Source organism: Sus scrofa, chromosome X (assembly GCF_000003025.6).
Source record: "Sus scrofa isolate TJ Tabasco breed Duroc chromosome X, Sscrofa11.1, whole genome shotgun sequence".
Lineage (NCBI taxonomy): Eukaryota > Metazoa > Chordata > Mammalia > Artiodactyla > Suidae > Sus > Sus scrofa.
In genome coordinates, this window is record NC_010461.5 from 70,213,930 (window position 1) to 70,237,917 (window position 23,988).

The 23,988-nt window shown below is 35.1% G+C and overlaps 2 pseudogenes; one reads left to right on the forward strand and one right to left on the reverse strand.

The window, feature by feature from the left end:
* The window catches only part of LOC100525022, a 38,352-nt pseudogene extending 17,398 nt beyond the window's left edge, over positions 1-20,954 (reverse strand).
* LOC100525198 lies at positions 20,966-23,342 on the forward strand (annotated as a pseudogene).

Below are 23,988 nucleotides of genomic sequence, written 5' to 3' on the forward strand. Positions count from 1 at the left end.
CTGAAGAGATAATTATATTTTAAAAATCAGGAAGAAAATGGTGGATAAAATTCCACAAAAAGAAAAAGAGTTATGTCAAAAAGATAGCAGTGGAGGAGACCCCAGCCTTTGTTCTCCCTCACCAAAAATCAACAATTAGACAACTATTGATGAATAAAAACAGCTTTGGGAAAGCTTTTGGGTCTACTTAAGAAACTTTAGCAGTACAATGGAACAAAAATCTTGAAAATGACCCCACATAAAAGGAAAGAAGAACCCTTCATTTTGCCTCCCCTAAACCAGCATTGCTCAGCATCAAGAGGGAATGCCCAAGCTAGAAAGTGCTCCCTCACTGGAAAAGAGGTCCCAGGGTGAATGACAATTTCTCCAGTTTTTAAGGCACCCCAAAAGACACACCCTGATTTTCTTCCACCCAGATGTTGGTAAATCTGATACATACAGAAATGGCTAGGGACAAAGAAGAAAAGCAGGGGCTAACATTATCATCCATTTACTGGGAGTGACCACAGTTCTGAATCTCTTGCTCTGCAGACAACCCCAGCAGATTTCACCACTAAAGAAACCAGTGGCTAGTGCAGCTGCTCTGGATACCCTTCAGATTTCATCTGCTTTCCACAGGTATTTCCACTTGCTGACACCAGCCACCTGAGTCCCTCACCACTTCCTGCCCTCCTAACCCCACCAAAGCCCAAGACCCACACTGGTAGCCAGCCCATTTCTCTGCAGCTGATCAAGTGCAAGACACCAGCTTAAATCCCCACAATTGATGCCTACCACCATGTGTGCTCTCAGGGCTAGACCTTTCAGTTGTGTACCTGCACACTGCCAGCCTGATGCCTATCACTGATCTCCATTATCATGTATACATCCATGGCAAAATCTTTCAGCCAAGGAAGTGTATGCTGATAGGCATGTTTCCCACAGCTGCTTGTGGCCCCAGATTAGGCCATAAAGTCTGGAAGAGGTGATCATTTCTTCAAATACTCATACACATACACAAAGCCTCAGGGAACACAAAAATCAGGGAAACATGACTCAACCAAAGGAACACAGTAACTTTCAGTAACTGACCTCCCAAAATGGAGATACAGGAACTGCCTGATAAAGAGTTCAAAACAATTGTTCTAAAGATTCTCAGAGAACTACAAGAGAGTACCAATGAAACTTTAATGATATCAAGAAAACAAAAAAATGACAAAATAAAAATTTCATCAAAGAGATAGAAAATAGAAAAAGAACCAAACAAATTTTGGAACTGAAAATTTTGGATTGAACTGAAGAATTCAATAGAGAACACCAAGAGCAGACAAGATCAAGCAAAAGAAAGAATTAGTGATCTCAAAGACAAATCATTTTAAATCATCCAGTCAGAGGAGCAAAAAGAAGAAAGGAATGAAGAATGCTTATAGTAATTATGGGACACCATTAAAAGAAATAATACGCATCTTTGGAGTTACAGAGGAGAAGAAAGGGAGAAAGGAATAGAAAGCATATTCAATGAAATAATGACTGAGAACCTCCAAAGCCCAGTTTAGAAAATCGTTTGTGAATCTAATATGTTGCCTTAAATTTTCAATCCTAAATTATCTTCTCTAATAAAGCTATCTAAAATCAAAGAAGATAGAATTTTTAAAGCAGCCAGAGAAAAAAATATTCTCTCATGTAAGGAAACTCCCATAAGGCTATTAGCAGATTTTTCAGCAAAAACTTAAGGGCAGAGAACAATAGGATGATATATGCAAAATGCCAAAATAAAAAATTGCTAATCAAGAACACTTTACCCCGGAAAGATATCTTTCAGAAATGAAAGCAAGATAAAGACTTTCCTTCACCCCCCAAAAAGCTGAAAGAGTTCATCAACACTAGACATGTCTTACAAGAAACCCTGAAAGGAGATATTCAAGCTGAAACAAAATGTATGAAATTATTCAATATGCTGGTAAAAGTAAGCACATATTCAAATTCAGAATACTCTAATACTATAATCTCATAGTGTGTTAACCACTTAATTCTGGTATAATGATTACAGGATAAAAGTACTAAAATAGCTATATATCTATAATAATTGCTAATGGATACACAATAAAAACATGTAAATTGTAACATTGAAAGGTAAAATGGGGGGAGGGAAGAATTTCTGTATGCAATCAAATTTTTCTTATAAGCTTAAAATACATTGCTATATCTGTATATTTTAAGGAAGCCACAGACTAACCACACACATGACCCCCAAAATATAGTAGATAAACAAATATAAATAGGAGAGAATCAAAGTATACTACTAAAAAAAATCAACAATTCATACAGGAAGATATCAACAGAGGAAGAAAGAAACAATGAATCTAAAAAGAGATCCAGAAAACAATAAACAAGATGACCAAATTAAATCCTTTCATATCAATAATTACTGTAAATATAAATGGATTAAAATCTCCAATCAAAAGCCACAGAGTGGCTAAATGGATATAAGAAAATACTTAGCTATATACTCCCAACAGGAGACTCATTTCAGCTTCAAGGACACACATAGGCTTATAATGAAGATATAAGCCTATACTGAGATATGCTTTGTGATGGGATAGAAAAATATATTCTGTGAAAATGGAAGTCAAAAGAGAGCAAGGACAACTATACTTGTATCAGAAAAAAATAGGCTGTAAGTCAACAAATATAATGAGACAAATAAGGTCCTTACATAATGATAAAGTTTCAACAATTATAAATATATGTACACTCATAATTGGAGCACCTAAATATATTAGGTAAAAACTAACAGGTCTGAAGGGAACAATAGACAGCAATACAACAATAGCATGGAATTTAGTACCCTGTTTACAACTATGGAGACAGAAAATCAATAAGAAGACATTAGCCTTGACCTGTCCTTTAGACAAAACTATACTTTAGAACAGTAGATTAACAGACAATACAGTACAATCCATCCAACAGCAGCAAAATATATATTCTCAAGTGCACATGAAACATTCTCCAGGAAAGATCATATGTTAGGTCACAAAGCAAATCTCAGCACATTTTAAAAACATAAAAATCATATCAAGTATCTTTTCTGACTACTGTTATATAAAACTGGAAATCAGTAACAGAAAGAAAACCAGAAAATTCACAAATATGTGGAAATAACAACATACTCCTGAATGACCAATGAGTCAAAGATGAAATCAAAAGGGAAATTTTGAAAATCATGAAACAAACAAAAATGGAAGAAAAACATACCAAAAATTATGAGATGCAGCAAAAACAGTGTTAGGAGCAAATTTTATAGTAATGAATACTTGCATTAAGAATAAAGAAAGGGAGTTCCCGTCATGGCGCAGTGGTTAAAGAATCCGACTAGGAACCATGAGATTGCAGGTTCGATCCCTGGCTTCACTCAGTGTGTTAAGGACCCGGAGTTGCCGTGAGCTGTGATGTAGGTCGCAGAAATGGCTGGGATCCCACATTGCTGTAGCTCTGGCGTAGGCTGGCAGCTACAGCTCTGATTCGACCCCTAGCTTTGGAACCTCCATGTGCCGCAGGAGCAGCCAAAGAAATGGCATAAAGACAAAAAAATAAAGTAAAATAAAATAAAATAAATTAAATTAAATTTTAAAAAAAGAATAAAGATTTCAAATAGGCAATATAACTTTATACCTCAAGGAACTTAAAAAAAAAAAAGAACAAAGGCCAAAGTTAACAGAATGAGGAAGTAACAAAGATCAAAGCTGAAATAAATGAAATAGAGGTTGGAAACATAGTAGAAAAGATCAATGAAAATGAAGTTTTTTTTAACATAATCAAAATAACCAAACATTTAGTCAGACTAAAAGTGAAAGAGGAAACATTACAACTGATACCACCAAAATAAAAAGCATTGTAGGAGATGGAGACTACTATGGACAATTATATGCCAAAAAATTGTATGAGTAGGAGAAATAAATAAATTCCTAGAAATATACAGCTTACCAAGTCTGAATCATGAAGAAATAGAAAATGCGAACAGACCAGTAAAAAGAAAGGACATTGAATTAATAATCAAAAACCTCCCAACAAAGAAAAGCTCAGGACCAGATAGTTTCAATGGTGAATTCTGCCAAACATTTAAAGAAGAATTAACTCCAATGCTTCTCAACTCTTTCCAAAAAATTGAAGAGGAGTGAACACTACCGAAATAATTTTGAGGCCAGCATTACCCTGATACTGAAGCTAGATAAGGACACTACAAGAAAACTACAGTCCAATATCCCTGATGAAAATAGATGCAAAAAACTCAACAAAATACAATGAGAGTAAATTAAAAAAAAAAAACATTAAAAGGTTGTGATTAATGATCAAGTGTGATTTATCCCTGGAATGTAAAGCTTCAACATGTACAAATCAATAAATAAGATATAATACATTAATAGAATGAAAGACAGGATATACAATCATCCCAGTAAATGCAGAAAAATCATTTGACAAAATTCAATATCCACTTATGATAAAAACTCTTAATGAAGTGAGTGTAAATGAAATATACCTCAGCATAATAAAGGCCATACTAGGCAAAATCACAGATAACATCATACTCAATGGTAAAAGTTTGAAAGCTTTCCTTTTAAGATCAGGAAAAAACAACTGTACCCACTCTCAGCACTCCTATTCAACATAGTAATGGAAGTCCTGGCAAGAACAATTTGGCAGGAAAAGTAAATAAAAGCCATCTTCATCAGAAAGGAAGACATAAAAGTGTCTCTTTTTGTTGATGACATGATCTTGTATATAGAAAGTCTTAAAAACACCACAAAAAACTCTTAGACCTTATTCAGTAAGTTTCAGGATACAAAATCAACATACAAAAATCAGTTGCACTTATATACACTAACAATGAACTTCTGAAAATAATTAAGCAAACCAATTTACAAGAGCACCAGAGACAATAATATAATTAGGAATAAATTTAACCAAGTAAGTGAAAAATCTATACATCATAACTTAGGACATTGATGAAATAAAGTGATGAAGACACAAATAAATGGGAAAATATCTTATGTTCATAGGTCAAAAGATTTGATATTGTTAAAATGTCCACACAACCCAAAGCCATTTATCAATTCAGTGCAATACTTATCAAAATTCCAATGGCATTTTTCACAGAAATAAAAATCCTTAAATTCACGTGAGACCACAAAAGGCCCTTAATACCCAAAGTGATCTTGAGACTGAATGAACCTGAAGACATCACACTTCCTGATTTCAAACTATATTACAAAGCTATAGCAATCAAACACTATGGTACTGATGTAGAAACAGACACATAGACAAATACAACAGAAATGAGGGCCCAAAAATAAATCCAAGTAGCTACATGTTCAACTAATAATTGACAAGTGAGCCAAAAAAATTCAATATGGAAAGGATAGTCTCTTAAATAATTAGTTTTGGGAAAACTTTAAATCCACATGCAAAAGAATGAAAATGAATCCTTATCTTACATCACTCACAAAACTAATTCAAAGTGGATTAAGGACCTCAATCAAAAACCCCAAACTGTAAAACTTCTAGAATAAAATATAGGGGAAAATTTGACATTGGTGTTGGTAATTTTTTTGAATATGACACCGAAAGCACAAGGAATAAAAACCAAAATAGACAAGTGAGAATACCTCAAACTAAAAAGCTTCTGCATAGCAAGAGAATCAAAATCAAAAGGCAACAGACGGAATGGGAGAATATTTGCAAACTATCTATCTAATAAGGGATTAATATTCAGAATACATAAGTAACTTATAAACTAAACAGCAAAAAAATAGAGGGTTTGAATTGACAATTTTCCAAAGAAAACATTCAAATGACTGACAAGTTCATGAAAAGTTGCTTAACAATACTTGTTATCAATAAAATGGAATTCAAAATCACAATGGGATATCACCTCACACCTGTTAAAATGGCCCTTATCCAAAAAAGAAAAGCTAAAAATGCTGGCTAGGATGTGTAGAAAATGGAATCCTGGCACACTGTTAGTGGGAATGTAAATAGGTACAGCCAAAATGGAAAACAAGATAGACTCAGAAAGTTAAAAATAGAACTTCCATATGATCCAGCAATCCCACTATATATATATATATATATAGAGAGAGAGAGAGAGAGAGTACACACACATTGAAAGACAAATATTATTTCACTTACATATACACTCTAAAATTATCAAACTCATAAAAATTGAAAGTAGATTAATGACTGACAGGGACTGAGCAATGGAGAAATGGGAAGATGTTGGTCAAATTGTACACATTTTCAGTTATAGGGTGAATAAGTTATGGGAGTCTAATATAAGTTGTGGTGACTACAGTCAACAATATGGTATATATTGTTGAAAGTTGTTGTGAGAGTATACTTTTAATGTTTCAGGGCAATACCACCAACAACAAAATGGCAATTATATGGAGTGAGGGATGTTTACCTAGCCTTTCTCTTGTTTACATTTTACTCTGTGTATGTGTGTGTGTGTATCAAATCATCACATTGCACACTTTAAACTTACACAGTATTTTATGTCAATTATATCTCTATATGGAGAAAAAAGATCAAATATTCATGCACATGACTCAAAATTCATTCATTCATTCATTCATTCATTTAGCTAATAAACACGTATTTGGCTCACTATATTCCAGGCACTATTCCAGGTGTTAAAATTGCAGAAGTGAACTATGCAAAAGCCACTAATAAATGTCATGAAGAAAAACAAAGCCAACATTGAGGATGGAGACGCAGCTGTGAAATGAAGGGGTATAATTTTAAACAAGGTGGATGAAAAAGACCTTACTACAATGGTGATAATGGGGTAAGGACCTGAGAAAAGATGAGAAAGCCAGCAAGGTAAAGATATCTTGGAGCATGCCAAGTATCTTCAGGAACATGAATAATATTCATCATTGTTACTATCCACAGACTTCTTGAAGAATTCATCTTTTTTACAGATTATAATAGCAATATGCATTTATTATAGAACCAGAATATTTCCAATGTTTCCAATGAAATAATTTTTTTAAATGCTCAATTTGGATTGTACTTAAGGTCCACTCAAGTCATACATGAATACCACACAGAGAAAAGCCACTTTTCTTAGTGTGAATTAAATCAAATTAGGGAGAAGTTAAACAAAGAGAAAGACTTTGTTGCCAGACAGACCCACTTTATTACTTGCAATCTGTGGGCTTGGTTACATTATTCAACTTTTCCAGGACCTTTATTTTCTCATCTGCAAATGGAGATAATAAAAATCCCTCTTCAGGTAGAGTCCTTGTTTACAATATATTTAAACTGCTTAGCATAGGCACTCTTTAGAATCCATTTGGCAGAGTGAAAGAAAATGGAAAATATAACTCAATACCTTAAGTCAGTAGTTCTCAAATCTAATAAGAACTATCCTGGGCACATTATAACAGCAACAACAGATATTTAAGATTTCCCCACTGGGGAATGCTGAAGACTTCTTAGATCTGATTCTGATTTCCTCTCCATCAAAGAACTTATGATAATTATAATTAAATAATGCCACTGTACAATTAAATAATACGGTTCTACAATTGTATTATTAAAAACCATTTCTCTCCATGGTACAATGTAAAGTCTATAATGTCTTGTTTATCACATCACCTAGAATGCCTTTATTGAAGAATCAATGAGATGGAACAAATTGTGAGGACATATTTATATAGTTATACTGTTTTTTAACCAACTTATGCATTTTATATTTTACTTATTTTCAGAGGGTGTATTATTTTTGTTATGCTTACCAGTTAAGTTATTATTTTTACTATGCTATATAAAATATTTAATGGTATATAAGGCTTTCTTTATAAATTTTAGTTGCATAATATAACAATTTAATATAATGCTAATTTTTAAAGAAAAATTGAAATGTAATAGATAAAACTAAGTAGTAAAGATGAAAGCCATAAAATTGGGATAAAGTATAGAATAAATTTCCTATTTGTCTCAGCATATTTTCCATTCCACTTCTCCAGTGGGAGTCACTTAATCTGTTTCTTAAGATCCATGTTATAATAATCTGTGTGAATGTAATTGTGTGTAAATATATGTATTTTATTCTGTAAAAAAATTTTTAAAAAATGGGGATTTTTATTCATTGTTTCTCAGCTGAAGCCCCAAGATCTCTAGTTTTAAAAAGTTCCCCTGATGATTCTTATGATCAATAGTGTTAGGGAAAAACTTCAATAATTATACATGAAGACAAAAATTAAACAAATTACTTAATTGATTATTGAAGAATTTCACCAGTTTATTGGCCTTGGGACATCAACTTTAGAAATAGATTCTTGGGTTTGAATGCTAGCATTTCCATTTGTATTACCTTAGACAATTTATTTAAATTCTCTATGCTTCAGTTTCCCATTTGTAAAATGTGAATGATATAGCCCTTAACATTGTTTCAGGGACCTTAAATATTTAATATATACATTTATAAATATATATACTTAATATAATAATATAGTAGCTCATGTAGTTATATAAAATATAAAACATGTATAAATATATATTATATATACTCTGTTTACATATTATATATTTTACTGTATGTGTTATTGTTATGTATATGTTTATATATAATATATATTCATATATTATATATAATATCACTGCATAATTTATTATTATTGCAATGATTACTGCCACACTGTTGTCTCACCTTCTGGAATAATGGTGGCTCTGTGAAGTTGGTTACAAGAACAATTTATGTAAATTAGGTCATATTATGTCATTAACTCCATTAGGAAATTTAGTATTCACTGTGAAAAGCATTAAGGGAGTACCATAATATAGATTATCACAAACATGTACTGTAAAAAAACTTGGAACTAAACTTTTAGAAATCACATTAGGTTAGAACTGAAAGTAACTTTTTGGTTATTTCACTTTGTTTAACACACCATAACAAAACATTGTGACTGTAAAACAACAGTTTCTGACTGTCCTGTGAGTTGACTGACTTCATCTAGCACTTCTCATTTGGCTTTATATAGTGACAAACAGATTGCAGCTGAGGCTAGACTCAAGTGACAACTCCATGTGTTTGGTTTGGTCTTCTTCACAGCAACAACATTTCAGTGTAGCTGGATTTCTTTCATTCAGCTGACCTCCCCAGATCATGTAATCCAAACAGAAGGCATAAGACTTTTCATGACCTACCCTCTGAAGATACAAAAACTCAACTCCATTACACTAAGGTCAGCTCAGATTCAATGATTTTGGAAAACTTGTGTCTGCTACCATGAGCATGACAGCTTCTCAAGACTTTTTTAGGGCCATACCCATGGCATATGGAAGTTCCCAGGCTAGGGGTTGAATCAGAGCTATAGCTGCTGGCCTACACCACAGTTTAAGGCAATGCAGGATCCTTAACCCACTGAGTGAGGCCAGGGATTGAACCCACATCCTCATGGATACTAGTCTGCTTCATTTCTGCTGTGTTACAACAGGAGCTCCTAGCTTCTCAATACTTAGTGATTTCTCTGAGAACACTGTTGATATTAATGTTTCTGTGAAACCATTGTCATAATAGAGAACACTTTTCAACTTGCAAAATTGAAAATCTGTACCAATTAAACAATCCCCCATCCTACCCTCCTTTCAGACTCTGGTAACTACCATTCTACTTTATGGATCCATAAGTTTGACTGATCTAGGAATTTCATATTAGCAAAATCATCCAGTGAAATTTTTGGGCTGAATTATTTCATTCGGCTTAATATCTTCAAGGTTTATGCATGTTTTATCATATGCCAGAATTTCCTTCATTTTTGAGGCTGAACAATATTTCATTGTAAATATATATCAGATATTTTAACCACTTATTTGTCAATTGACATTTGGGTTGCTTTTAACTTTTGTAAATAATGCTGATATGAATATGGGTGTACACATATCTATCTGAGGTCCTTCTTTTTTCAAATTTATTGAAGGCAGTTCATTTACTATATTATATAAAGAGTAGGAGTATAGCATAGTAATTCACAATTTTAAAGATTATATGCCATTTATAATTATTATAAAATATTGACTATATTCCCTGTGCTGTACAATATATCCCTGTAGCTTATTTATTTCATACCTAGTCATTTATACCATGCCTCTATTTTGATTCGCCTTTCTTCTCTCCACTGGAAACCACCAGTTCTCTATATCTGTGAGTTTCTTTTTTGTTATATTCACTAGTGTGTTCTATTTTTTTAGATCCCATACATATGAGATAACATACAGTATTTGTCTTTCTCTGTCTTCATTTCATTAAGCACAATACCCTCCAGGTCTATTTATGTTGTTGGAAATATCAAAATTTCATTCCATTTTATGGCTGAGTTATATCCATCTTTTTGGTATACATATATATATGTATATACTGCATCATCTTTACCCATTCATCTGTTGATGGACACGTAGTACTTCCATATCTTTGTTACTGTAAATAATGCTGCTATGGAACATTGGGTTGCATGTATCTTTTCAAATTAGTGTTTTCATTTTCTTTGGATACATACACTGGAGTGGAATTGCTGCATCATATGGTAGTTCTACTTTTAGTTTTTGAGGAACCTACATAATGTTTTCCATAGTGTCTGAACCAATCTACATTCCCACCAATAGTGTACAAGGGTTCCCTTTCTCCAAACCTCACCAACATTCATTATTTGTAGTCTACTGTAATGATAACCATTCCGACAGGTGTGGTGTAATTTCTCATTGTGATTTGAATTTGCATTTTTCTGATGTTTAGCAATGTTGAGCATCTATATACATGCCTATTGGCCATCTATATGTCATCTTTCAAAAAATGTTTATTTAAATCATCTGCACATTTTTTAATTAGGTGGCTTGCCTTTTTGATATTGAGTTAGATGAGCTATTTATATGTTTTATGTATAAACCCCATTTTGGTCATATCATTTGCAGATCTTTTCTTCCATTCTATAGGTTGTCTTTTGTTCTATTGATGGCTTCCTTTGCAGTGCAAAACTTTTAAATTTAATTAGGTCACATTTGTTTACTTTTTGCTATTGTTTCCTTTGTTTTAGCAGACAGATCCAAAAATATTGCTATAATTTGCGTCAAAGAGTGTTGTGAATATGTTTTCTTCATGGAGTTTTATGGTTTCTCATCTTACATTTAAGTCTTTTGAGTTTACTTTTGTATATGATGTGAGAAAATATTTAATTTCATTTTTTTACATGTAGCTGTCCAGTTTTCCCAGCACCACTTATTGAAGAGATGGTCTTCTCTCCATTGTATATCCCTGCCTCCTTTGTGGTAGATTAGTTGACCATAGGTGCATGAGTTTATTTCCGGGTTTCCTATTCTCTTCCACTGATATACGTGTCTAGGTTCCAGTACCATATCATTTTGATTATTATAGCTTTATAGAAGTCAGGAAACATAATATCTCCTGCTTTGCTCTTTTTTCTCAAGATTGTTTTGGCCATTTGGTGTCTTTTGTATATCCATACAAATTTTTAAATTATTTGTTCTTGTCCTGTGGAAAATGTCATTGGTATTTTGTTAGGGATTGCATTGAATCTGTAAATTGTCCTTGGTATTATGGTCACTTTAACAATCTTAATACTTCCAACCCATTAATACAGTATATCTTTCCATCTATTGGCATTGCCTAAAATTTTGTTCATCAGTGTCTTATAGTTTTGCAAGTACAAGTTTTTTACCTCTTTGGATAGGTTTAATTCTTGGTATTTTATCTATTTTTTTTTACATTTTCTATTTTTTTAATTATTTGTTGATTCTTTCCTAATGCTACAAAACATGATTGAAACTTAATTGATTAGTATTTAGAAAAGTAAATAATTAAACAAATATGCAAATGCTTTCCTCAATTTTTATGCTTTCCAATAGGGGCATGTAGGCAATGACCAGAAAGATCAGCAAAATGCATAGATATCTAGCCTTGCTTACCATACTAGTTATCACTTTCTTCACTGAGATTAAGGTGCAAATTTCCCTGCCTAGTGTTGAGATCCAAATCTCTTAATAAATCCTGAGCTGGAATTTTAAAACAAGGGCTGTAGTATAGTTTCTGACTCTGTTCAGAGGGGTCGAATTGCAGGAAATCAAAGGAGATAGAGAGGAATTTTTAGAAAGTAACTTTTGATAAAAATTTCAAAAATTTCATTGCTGCAAAATATTCTTTTAGATGCAGTTGTATATAGGATTTTTTCCTTAATTGTTTATTATGATAGTTTGTTGTTAGCATATATATTTCTACATGTTAATTTTATATCCTGCAACTTTACTGAATTCATTGGTGAGCTGCAGTAGGTTTTGGGTAGCATATTTAAGATTTTCTATGCATAAGATCATGTCATCTGCAAACAGTTTTACTTCTTCCTTTCTAATTTCAATTCTTTTTATTTTAGTTGTCTCATTGCTGTGGCTAGAACCTCCAAAACTATGCTGAATAAATTGGCGAAAGTGGGCAAACTTGTCTTGTACCTGTTCATAGAGGGAATATTTTCAGTTTTTATTTTTTTATTTTTTTTGGCTTTTTGTCTTTTCAGGGCCACACCCATGGCATATGGAGGTTCCCAGGCTAGGGGTCTAATAATAGCTACAGCTGCCGGCCACAGCCACAGCCACAGCAACGCAGGATCCAAGCCTCATCTGCACCAATACCACAGCTCATGTCAATGCTGGATCTTTAACCCACTGAACAAGGCCAGGGATCGAACCCACCACCTCATGGTTCACAGTTGGATTCATTTCTGCTGTGCCATGATGGTAACTCCTTCAGTTTTTTATTGTATGAAATTAGCTGTGAGCTTATCATGTGTGGCCTTTATTATGTTGAGGTATATTCTCTATATGTCCAATTTCTGAAGAGTTTTTATCATTGATGGATATTAATTGTTTTAATTTTTTGCTTTGTAGGGCAATACCTGTGGCATATGGAAGTTCCCTGGCTCTGGGTTGAATTGGAGCTATAGCCGCTGGCCTATGCCACAGCAACAAGGGATCCAAACCATGTCTACAACCTACACCACAACTAGAGGCAATGCTAGATCCTTAACTCATTGAGCGAAGCCAGGGATCAAACCTGCACCTTCTTGGATCCTAGTCGGATTGTTAACCATTGAGCCATGAATAGACTTCCAAATGGACAAAAATTTTGTGAAAAGTTTTTTTGCACAACTATTGAGATAATCATATGGTTTTTATTATTCAGTTTATTAATATGATGTATCACATTGACAGATTTGTGGATATCGAAAAGTCATTGCATTCCTGGGATAAATATGACTTGATCAGAGTATATGGACTTTTTAATGTATTGTTGGATTTGGTATGCTAATATTTTGCTGAGTATTTTTACATTGATGTTCATCAGTGATTTTGGCCTGTAATTTTCCTTTTCTTTAATATCTTTCTCTGATTTTGGTATCAGGATGATACTGACCTAAGCATCAGTTCAAAAGTATTCTTTACTCTGAAATTTTTTGCAATATCTTGAAAAAGATAGGTGTTAATTCTTCTCTGTGTTTGGTGGAATTTACCTGTGAAATCATCTGGTCTAGGACTTTTGATTCTTTGTAGGTTTTATTTTCTACTGATTCGATTTCATTACTGGCAATTGGTCTGTTAATATTTTCTATTTCTTCCTTGTTCTGTATTGGAAGATAGTGTATTTATAGGAATTTATCCCTTTCCTCTTAGTTTTCCATTTGATTGTAATATAGTTGTTCATGGTAAGCTCTTAAATTCTTTGCATTTTTGTGATTCAGTTGTAACTTATAATTTTTCATTCTGATTTTATTGATGTGAACACTTTTTTTTTTCTTGCTGAGTCTGGCTAAAGGTTTACAGATTTGTTTATCTTTTCAAAGAACCAGCTCTTACTTTCATTGATCTTTTGTATTTTTCTAAATCTTTCATTTATTTCTGATCTAATCTTTATGATTTTGTTCTTTCTACTAACTTTACATTTTGTTTGTTCTTTTTCTAGTCCCTTTAGGTGTAAGGTACAGGGTTTTTTTGTGGGTTTTTTGTTGTTTTATTTCTATTTATTTGCTTAGGGTTCAAATGGGAGCTGTAGCTGCCAGCCTACACCACAGCCACAGCAATGCCAGATCCAAGTTTGTCTGCAACCTACACCACAGCTCACGGAAATACTGGATCCTTAACCCCCCGAGTGAGACCAGGGACTACATCTGTGTCCTCATGGATACTAATCAGATTTGTTTCCACTGAGCCACAACAGGAACTCCAAGGTTCAGGTTTTTGTTTGAGATTTTCATGTTTCCTGAGGTAAGCTTGTACCACTAAAAACTTCTCTCCTAGAATTTCTTCTGCTGCATCCTATAGATTTTGGCTTTTTTTCTTTATTTTATAGTGATTTTTATTTTTTCCATGATGGCTGGTTTACAGAGATCTGTCAATTTTCTACTGTACAGCATGGTGACCCAGTCACACATACATGTATACATTCTTTTTTCTCACATTATCCTGCTCCATCATAAGTGACTAGATATAGTTCCCAGTGCTATACAGCAGGATTTCATTGTTTATCCATTTCAAAGGCAATAGTTTCCATCTATTAACACCAAATTCCAAGTCCATCCCACTCCCTCTCAATCCACCTTGGCAACCACAAGTCTATTCTCCAAGTCCATGATTTTCTTTGCTGTGGAAAGGTTCATTTGTGCCTTATATTAGATACCAGATATGTGATATCATATGGTATTTGTCTTTCTCTTTCTGATTTGCTTCACTTAGTATCAGAGTCTCTAGTTCCATCCATGTTGCTGCAAATAGCATTACTTTCATCTTTTATATTGTTGACTAGTATTCCATTGTGTATATATACTACATCTTCCTAATCCAGTCATCTGTCAATGGACCTTTAGCTTGTAATCCAATCATCTGTCAATGGACATTTAGCTTGTATCCCATGTCTTGGCTATTGTGAATACTGCTGCAATGAACATGTGGGTGCATGTGTCTTTTTCAAGGAAAGATTGTCTGTATATATTCCCAAGAATAGGATTGCTGAATCATGTGGTAGTTCTATATTTGTTATCTGAGATACCTCCACACTGTCTTCCATAGTGACTGTACCAATTTACATTCCCACTAACAGTGCAAGAGGGTTCCTTTTTCTCCACACCCTCACCAGCATTTATTATTTGTGGACATATTAATGATGGCCATGCTGACTGCTGTGAGGTGGTACCTCGTAGTAGTTTTGATTTTCATTTCTCTAATAATCAAGGATGTTGGGCATGTTTTCATGTGCTTGTTTGACATCTGTATATCTTCTTTGCAGAAATGTCTATTCAGGTCTTTTGCCCATTTTTCAATTGGGTTGTTGGCTTTTTTGCTGTTGATTTGTATAAGTTTGTTGTATATTTTAGAGATTAAACCCTTGTCAGTTGCTTCATTTGAAGCTATTTTTCCCATTCTGTAGTGTGCCTTTTTGTTTTTCCAATAGTGTCATTTGCTATGCAGAAGCTTGTCAGTTTGATTATGTCTTATTGCTTTATGTTTGCTTTTATTTCTGTTGTTTTGGGAGACTGACCTGAGAAAATATTTGTAAGGTTGATATCAGAGAATGTTTTGCCTATGTTCTCTTCTAGGAGTTTGATGGTGTTTTGTCTTACATTTAAGTCTTTAAGCCCTTCTGAGTTGATTTTTGTGCATGGTGCGAGAAGGTGTTCCAGTTTCATTGATTTACATATGGCTGTCCAGTTTTCCCAGCACCAATTGCTGAAAACACTGTCTTTTCCCCATTTTATTATCCCTCCACCTTGGCCAAAGATAAATTGACCATAGGTATATGGGTTTAGTTCTGGGTTCTCTATTCGGCTCCATTGGTCAGTATGTCTGTTTTTGTATGAATACAATACCATCTTGATTACTGTAGCTTTGTAATATTGCCTGAGATCTGGGAGAGTTATGCCTCCTGCTTTGTTTTTGTTCCTCAGAATTGCTTTGGCAATTCTGGGTCTTTTGTGGTTCCAAATAAATTTTTGGATTGTTTGTTCTAGTTCTGTGAAAAAATGTCATAGGTAATTCGATAGAGATTGCACTGAATATAGATTGCTTTTGGTAATATGGCCATTTTTTAAATATTAATTTTTCCAACCCAGGAGCATGGAATATTTTTCCATTTCTTTGAATACTCTTTAATTTCCTCGATCAATGTTTTATGGTTCTCAGCATATAAGTCCTTATCTCCTTGGTCAGGTTTATTCCCAGGTAGTTTGATATTTTGGGGTGCAATTTTAACAGGAATTGTATTGTTGATTCATTTTCTAATATTTCATTGTTAGTATACAGAAATGTGACAGATTTCTGATTGTTAATCTTACATCCTGCTACTTTGCTGAGTTTTTTGATGAGTTCATATAGGTTACCCTTGTCTTGTTCCAGATTTCAGTAGGAAGGATTTTGGCTTTTCTCTGTTGATTATTATATTGGTTGTGGGTTTGTCATAAATGGCTTTGATTATGTTAAGGTATGTTCCCTCTATACCAACTTTGGCAAGACTTTTTCTTATGAATGGATTTGTACTTTGTCAAATGCTTTTTCTGCATCTATTGAGATGATTATGTGGTTTTTGACTTTTCTTTTGTTAATGTGGTTTATGATGTTGATCGATTTGCATATGTTGAAGCATCCTTCAGAAGCTGAGACGAATGCAATTTGGTCATGGTGTATGATCTTTTTTATATGTTGTTGGCTTCAGTTGGCTAATATTTTGTTGAGAATTTTTGTGTCTATACTCATCAAAGATATTGTACTATAGTTTTATTTTTGTTGGAGTCCTTGTCTAGTTTTGTTACTAGGGTGATGGTGATGTCATAGAATGTCTTTGGGAGTGTTGCTTCTTCTTCAACCTTTTGGAGAAGTTTAAGGAGGATGGGTACAAATTCCTCTTTGTATGTTTGGTAGAATTCACCTGTGAAGTCATCTGGTCCCAGACTTTCATTTGTAGGGAGTGTTTTTATGAGATATTCAATTTCATTTCTAGTGATTATTCTGTTCAGTTGATCTATTTGTTCTTGATTCACTTTTGGCCAGCTGTAAGTCTCTAGAAAGTTGTCCATAACTTCTAGGTTGTCAAATTTGTTAACATACAACTGTTCATAGTATTCTCTTATGGTTTTTTGTATTTCTCTAGTATCCTTTGTGACTTCTCCTTTTTCATTTCTGATTTTGTTTATTTGGGATTTTTCACTCCACTTTTTGGTGAGTCTAGCCAGAGGTTTGTCAATTTTTTTACCTTTTCAAAGAACCAGCTCATGGTTTTATTGATTTCTTCAATTGTTTTTTGAATCTCTATTTTATTGATTTCTTCTTTGAACGTTATGATTCCTTCCTTCTGCTGACTTTAGGTTTTGTTAGTTCTTCTTTTTCTAATTCATTTAGGTGTTGGATTAAGTTGTTGATTTGAGATTTTTCTTCTTTTTTGAGGAAGTTCTTTATTGCTATGAATTTCCCTCTGAGCACTGCTTTTGTGGCATCCCATAGATTTTTAGTGGATGTCTTCATTATCATTTGTCTCAAAGTGTTTTTCAAATTTCCTTCTTGATTTCCTCATTGACCCACTGGTTTTTTAAGTAACATATTGTTTAATCTCCATGCAGTTCATTTTTTCTCATTTCTTTTCCTGTGGTTGATTTTTAGTTTCATGCCATTGTGGACAGAGAATATACTTGAAATAATTTCTATATTCTTAAATTTGTTGAGGTTAGCTTTGTGCACCAGCATGTGATCAATCTTTGAGAATGTTCCATGTGCACTCGAGAAGAATGTATATTCTGATTTTTTGGATGTAATGTCCTGAAAATGTTGATTTACTCTAACTTTTCTATTGTGTCATTTAAGATCTCATTTGCTTTATTGTTTTTCTGTCTAGAGGATCTGTCCATTGATGTGAGTGGGGTGTTAAAGTCTCCTACTTTGATTGTATTCCCATCAATGTCTCCTTTAATTCTGTTAGTATTTGTTGTAGGTATCTGAGTGCTCCTATTTTAGGGGCATATATATTGACGATTGTAATATCCTCTTTTTGAATGGATCCGTTAACTGCTAAATAGTGTCCTTCTTAGTCTTTCTTAAAGGCCTTCATTTTAAAGTCTATTTTGTCTAATATGAGTATTGCAACTCCTGTTTTCCTGTCTTGTTCATTGGCATTAAATATCTTTTTCCATCCCCTTGCTTTCAATCTATCTTTGTCCTTTGCCCTAAGGTAAATCTCTTGCAGAGAGAAGATTGAAGGTTTTTGCTTTTTTATCCACTCTGCCACTCTGTTTCTTTTGATTGGAACATTCAGTCCGTTGACATTTAAGGTAATTATTGATAGATATGTATTTATGGTCATTTAAAACCTTGTTTTCCAGTGGATTCTATGTTTCTCCCTTCTTCCCTTCTTTTTTTGGTTGGATGATTTCCTTCTATTTTATGCTTGAGTACTTTTCTTTTTAGTTTTTGTGAATGTAATATTTGGTTTTGATTTGTGGTTGCCCTGTTTTTTAAGAATGTTAACACCTTCCTGTATCTTCTTGCTTTAGCCTGATATTCATATAGGCTGAAACAATTCATTAAAATAAATAAAAGAATCTATATTTTCTTATTTTCCTTCCCCACATTCTATGATCATGAAGTCTTTTTTTAAAATCTTCATTTTATCTTTTTGTTGTTCCTTGTATTTATCACCACTTTTACAGTAGTTTTTTTTTTTTTTTTTCTCTTTTAGATCTGTATGCTGGCTTAGTAAAGTGATTGATTGCTTTCCAATTGTGGTTTCCTCCATCCTATTTCTTCTTGTGACTTTTTTTTTTTTTTTAATTTAGAAATGCCCTTTCAGTATTTCTTTTAGATTGGTTTAGTGTGGCTGTACTCTTTTAGATTTTGTTTGTTGGAGAAATTCTTTATTTCCTCTTCTATTTTAAATGATATTCTTGTTGGATAGAGTATTATAGGTTGCAAATTTTTTCCTTTCAGAACTTTAAATATATCTTGCCACTCCCTTATGGCCCATAGTATTTCTGTAGAGAAATCAGCTGATAGTCTTCTTGGGGTTCCTTTATAATTAATGCTTTGCTTTTCTTTTGCTGCCTTTAGAATCCTCTCTTTATCTTTAAATTTTGCCACTTTTATTATAATATGTCTTGGTGTGATCCTATTTGGTTTCAACTTGTTTGGGGCCCTCTGTGCTTCCTGTATCTTGATATCAGTTTCCTTTAGACTTGGAAAGTATTCAGACATAATTTCTTCAAATATATTTTCAATCCCCTTTGCTTTTTATTCTCCTTCTGGAATTCCTATTATGCATAGATTGGCCTGCTTTATATTACCCCTTAGATCTCTTATATTACTTTCTTTTTTATTTGGTTTTCTGTTTGTTGTCCTGATTGGGTGATTATTTTTATTCTATCTTCCAAGTCACTAATTCATTCCTCTGCATTAATCATTCTGCTCCTTAGTCCCTTTAGCTCAGTTTACAGCTCTGCAAATGAATTTTCTAATTTTTCTATGTTCCTCCTTGTATGTTCTAGTTCTAAAGGAATCTGCATTACTGTTCATATCTGCTCTTAATTCCTTCAGTATTTTCACTACCTCCCTTTTGGACTCTGTGTCTGTCAGACTGCAGAGGTCTGTTTCATTGTTTGCTGCTTCAGGTGAATTCACTTGTTTTTTACAGGCAATGGTTCCTGAGCTTCTTCATATTGCTTATATTTTTCTTTTTCTGTCAGTAGGGAAGGCAAACTGTGGTCTTGGAGGGCTACTTCTATGCAAGGGTGCCCCTTTGTATTTTATGGGGTGTTACTCTTTATTTTTGGTGTGGGAGTTTGAATATTTGCTGTCTCTTTCTTGGGTGTGAGCAGGCTGTTATCCCCAGAGTGCTGAGTGTTTTCCAGGGAGAAAGAGGCAATGGGTAGGGCTAGAGTCAGTGCCTAGTTGCTGGCTCTTAACCACAGCAAGTACCTGCAGAAAGGTGGCACAGGCTACTTCTTGTTGCAGGGCCCTGGGAAGTGGTAATAAGCCTAGGCAGATCTACAAGGTGCCCAGAGCATTTGGCAGTGGCAGTGGCAGTGGCAGGGTGTGTGAGTTCCCAGAGGAGGTAGAGCAACAGTAGGTTGTGTTTGATTGCAATGCCCTCCTCTGAGGTGACTGGAGCTGTAAGTGGTGTCTGTTCAGGGACCTATAGTGGTAGCAGGCCACTCACATTTCTGGAGTCACTGATAACTGCAGTGGTTTGCCCTCACCACCTGCAGACCATGCAAGAATCACCCCATCTCACTTAGCTCACACAGGAGGTTCTGCACAGGCTGCTCCTATTTGCAGAATCCTGGGAAGTGACAGAAATCAAGCATGTGGGCACTTCCTGGAGCATTCAGCAGTGGCAGCACCAGGGCTGGTGTACTCCCAGGGGTGTGAAAGCAATGGTGGCAGGTGTTCAGTCATAATGCCCTCCTCTGTGGTACTCTTGAGGTGATTGGGGCCGCAAGTGGTGCCTGTGGTGGTGGGCCACATCCACCTCGGGAGTCAGGGATTACTGTGGTGGTTTGCCCCCACCACCTGCAGACCATGCAAGAAGCATCCTGTCCTGCTTAGCCCACACAGGAGGTGCAGCACCAGCTGCTCCTAGTTGTAGGTTCTTGGAAAGGGACAGTGATCAATTGTCTGCGCACTACCCATTGTGTTTTGCAGTGGTAGGTGCAGGGCAGGTGTTTTTCCAGTGGGCTGAGAGCAATAACATGTGGTGTTAGTTGCAGTGCACTCCTTTTTTTTTTTTTTTTGCCAACCCCTTAGGTGACTGGAGTCATAGGTGGAGCCCACTCACAGGCCCCCAGTGGTGGCAGGCCACACCTCCAACTGGCTTCCATGAAGACTACCACTGTCCACCCCTGCCACTTGTAGATCATGCAAGAGGCACATTTCATTTAGCCTCCTGATGCCTTTAGCCCACACAAGAGGTGGGCTAAAGGCATCTTGTGCAGACTACAGGCACCATCCACCTGTAGTCTGCACAAGAAGTGACTGGTCCCCTGTAACCTGAGCAAGTGGCTTCTCACCACCCAGAGCCTGCACCAGAGGTGCCCTGCCTTCTGAGAGCTAGAGTGTGCCTGCTCAGGGAGATTCCTATGGTGCTCCACCCCTCCTCCTCTCACTGTCCCCAACAATAGCATCTTGCTTCTCCTGCAGGCCCAGACCTTATCCAGGGTTCCCTCTGCCATGGCATTCCACTCCACAGCCTGGAGCACACTGCTCCCCCAACCCATGGCACACCACTTCTTAGCCCCTTAGGCTGTCCCCACACAGCCAACCATAGTCCTCTCCTGGGGATTCAGAGCCCAGCCCCCACCCTAGTGTCTCAGGCTGTGGTGTCCTGGCTCGTGGTGCAGATGATCTGTGTGGCTCTCACTCTACTTTGCCCTCCTCAGTCTAGCTGCTGTGTTTTTCTTGGCTACTTTGAGGCCCTTCTTCTCAGCTGATCTCCTGATCAGTTAGGTGGCTTCCCAGGGTGTGGGTTCCTTTTCTCCTTCACAGCTCCCTCTCGGGAATTCTAATCCTGTATTGATTTCTTTTCTCTCTCTCTCTTTTTCTTTTGTTGTACCCAGTTATGTCAAGAGTTTCTTGCCTTTTTTGGAGGTTTAAGTTCTTCTGCCAGAATTCAGTAGATATTCTGTGTGAGTCCTTTTACATGTCAATGTGGGTTTTTTTAATGTGCTTGTGGGAGAAGGTGAGCACGATGTCTTACTCCTCTGCCATCTTGATTCACCACCCTGCATCCCATATATATTGAGTTGGTGTCTCTTCATTTTAATTTTCTCCAAGCATTTTTTAAATTTCTCCTTTGATTTATTTAGTGGTTGTTTAGTAGTATGTTATTTAGTCTCCAGGTGTTTGTGACTTTTGCAGTTTTTTTTTTTCTTGTATTCAATTTTAAGTCTCATAACATTGTGGTCTTAAAAGATGCTCGATATGATTTCAATTTTCTTTAATTTATCAATACTGGTTTTGTGACCTAGCATGTGACATATCTTGAAGAATGTTCTCCCTCATAGTCTCCATCAACCATAAGGATCACCTCTTCTACAAAGTAAATATTAGTTCTTTTCTGTAGAATTTAACCTAAGAGAATGTAATTGTGAATAACTGGCAAAAATTAAATGAGAAAATTTACCTCTATTTCATCTTGTATAGTAACATTGATTATTTAAAAGTGTACATATTATCACAAAACATTAAATTCATGGTCTTAAACTGTACCCTTGTGATACTGTTCAGATCTATGAGAAAAACTATGCCTAGCCATTTAATTTTTTCTTTTCAGCTTTGTCTTTCTGGAAGTAAATTTCCCTCTTCAAATTCCATGCTTTTAGCCTTAGTGTGATTTCATCTTTAGTGGCTCTTCTCCAGAACAGTAGTTATCACTATCTGCCTTCTCTCCCACCTAAGTGGGTGCCACCAACCCATGGAAGATTTGATGAGGCCCCCTGGGGCCTCAGAACTATCTTTTCAGTTTTGAACTAAAGGCTGATAAAGACTACCACTTTAAGCTGGATAATGATGAAAATTAGCACCAGATATTTTTAAGAACGGTCAGTTTAGGGGCTGGTGCAAAGGATGAATTGCACATTGTTGAAGCAGAGGCAATGAATTATGAAGGCAGTTCAATAAAAGTAACACTGGAAACTTTGAAAATATCTGTTTAGCCAACTGTTTCCCTTTGGGGCTTTGAAATAACACCAGTGGTCTTATGGTTGAAGCGTAGTTCAGGGCCTATACATATTAGTGGACAGTACTTAGTAGCTGTAGAGGAAGATGCAGTCAGAAGATGAAGAGCAGGATAATGTGAAACTTCTGAATATATCTGGAAAGTCTGTCCCTGGAGGTGGTAGCAAGTTACCACAGAAAAAAGTAAAACTTGCAGTTGATGAAGATGAAGATGATGATGATGATGATGATGACTTTGATGAATGTGGAAGAAAAGCCTCCACAAAAATCTCCAGTAAAGAAAACAATAATTGATACTCCTGCCTAAAATGCACAAAAATCAACCAAAATGGAAAAGACTCAAAACCATCAACACCAAGATCAAAAGGTCAAGAATCCTTCAGAAAACAGGAAAAACTCCTAAAACACTGAAAGGACTTTGTTCTATAGAAGACATTAAAGCAAAAATGCAAGCAAGTATAGAAAAAAAAAATGGTTCTCTTCCCAAAGTGGAAGCCAAGTTCATCAATTATGTGAAGAATTGTTTCCAAATGACTGACCAGGAGGCTATTCAAGATCTCTGGCAGTGGAAGAAGTCTCTTTAAGAAAATAGTTTAGTTTAAACAGATTGTTAAAATTTTCCATCTTATTTCATTTATGTAACAGTTGATATCTGGCAGTCCTTTTTATAATGCAAAGTGAGAACTTTCCCTGTCATGTCTGATAAATGTTGTCCAGGATCCATTGCCAAGAATGTGTTTTCTAAAATGCCTGTTTAGTTTTTATGGAATCTTATGATAGGACATAGTAGGAGTGGTGACCAGACAAATGGAAATTGTGGGAAGCCAAAAATATACTTGTGAAATAAACTGAGTATTTTATTAAAGTAGCACTATTCCTTAAAAAAAAATTCCATGCTTTTAGCTGTTTTTCCTAAATGGGCTTACCATGCATAATGTCAATTAATGGCTTGTATTTGAAAACCTCAACTATTTGTTGCTAATGTATTTATTTTGTATGTTCTCTATGCTGAAGTTCATAATGTGCCTTGTAAATTAAAATGAAAAGGAAACATTATCATAATAGTGAACATTATCATAATAGCATTTTTCAAAAAGTATAGCTCCCCTTTTGATGTGTTTCATTAAAGTGGGGATCTTTTATGGAAACTATTTTATTGGGAGTCATGGCAAGTGATGGACAATATAATGAGCCACAAGTTCATTTGAAAAATATCCAGATTAGCAATTTTCTGCC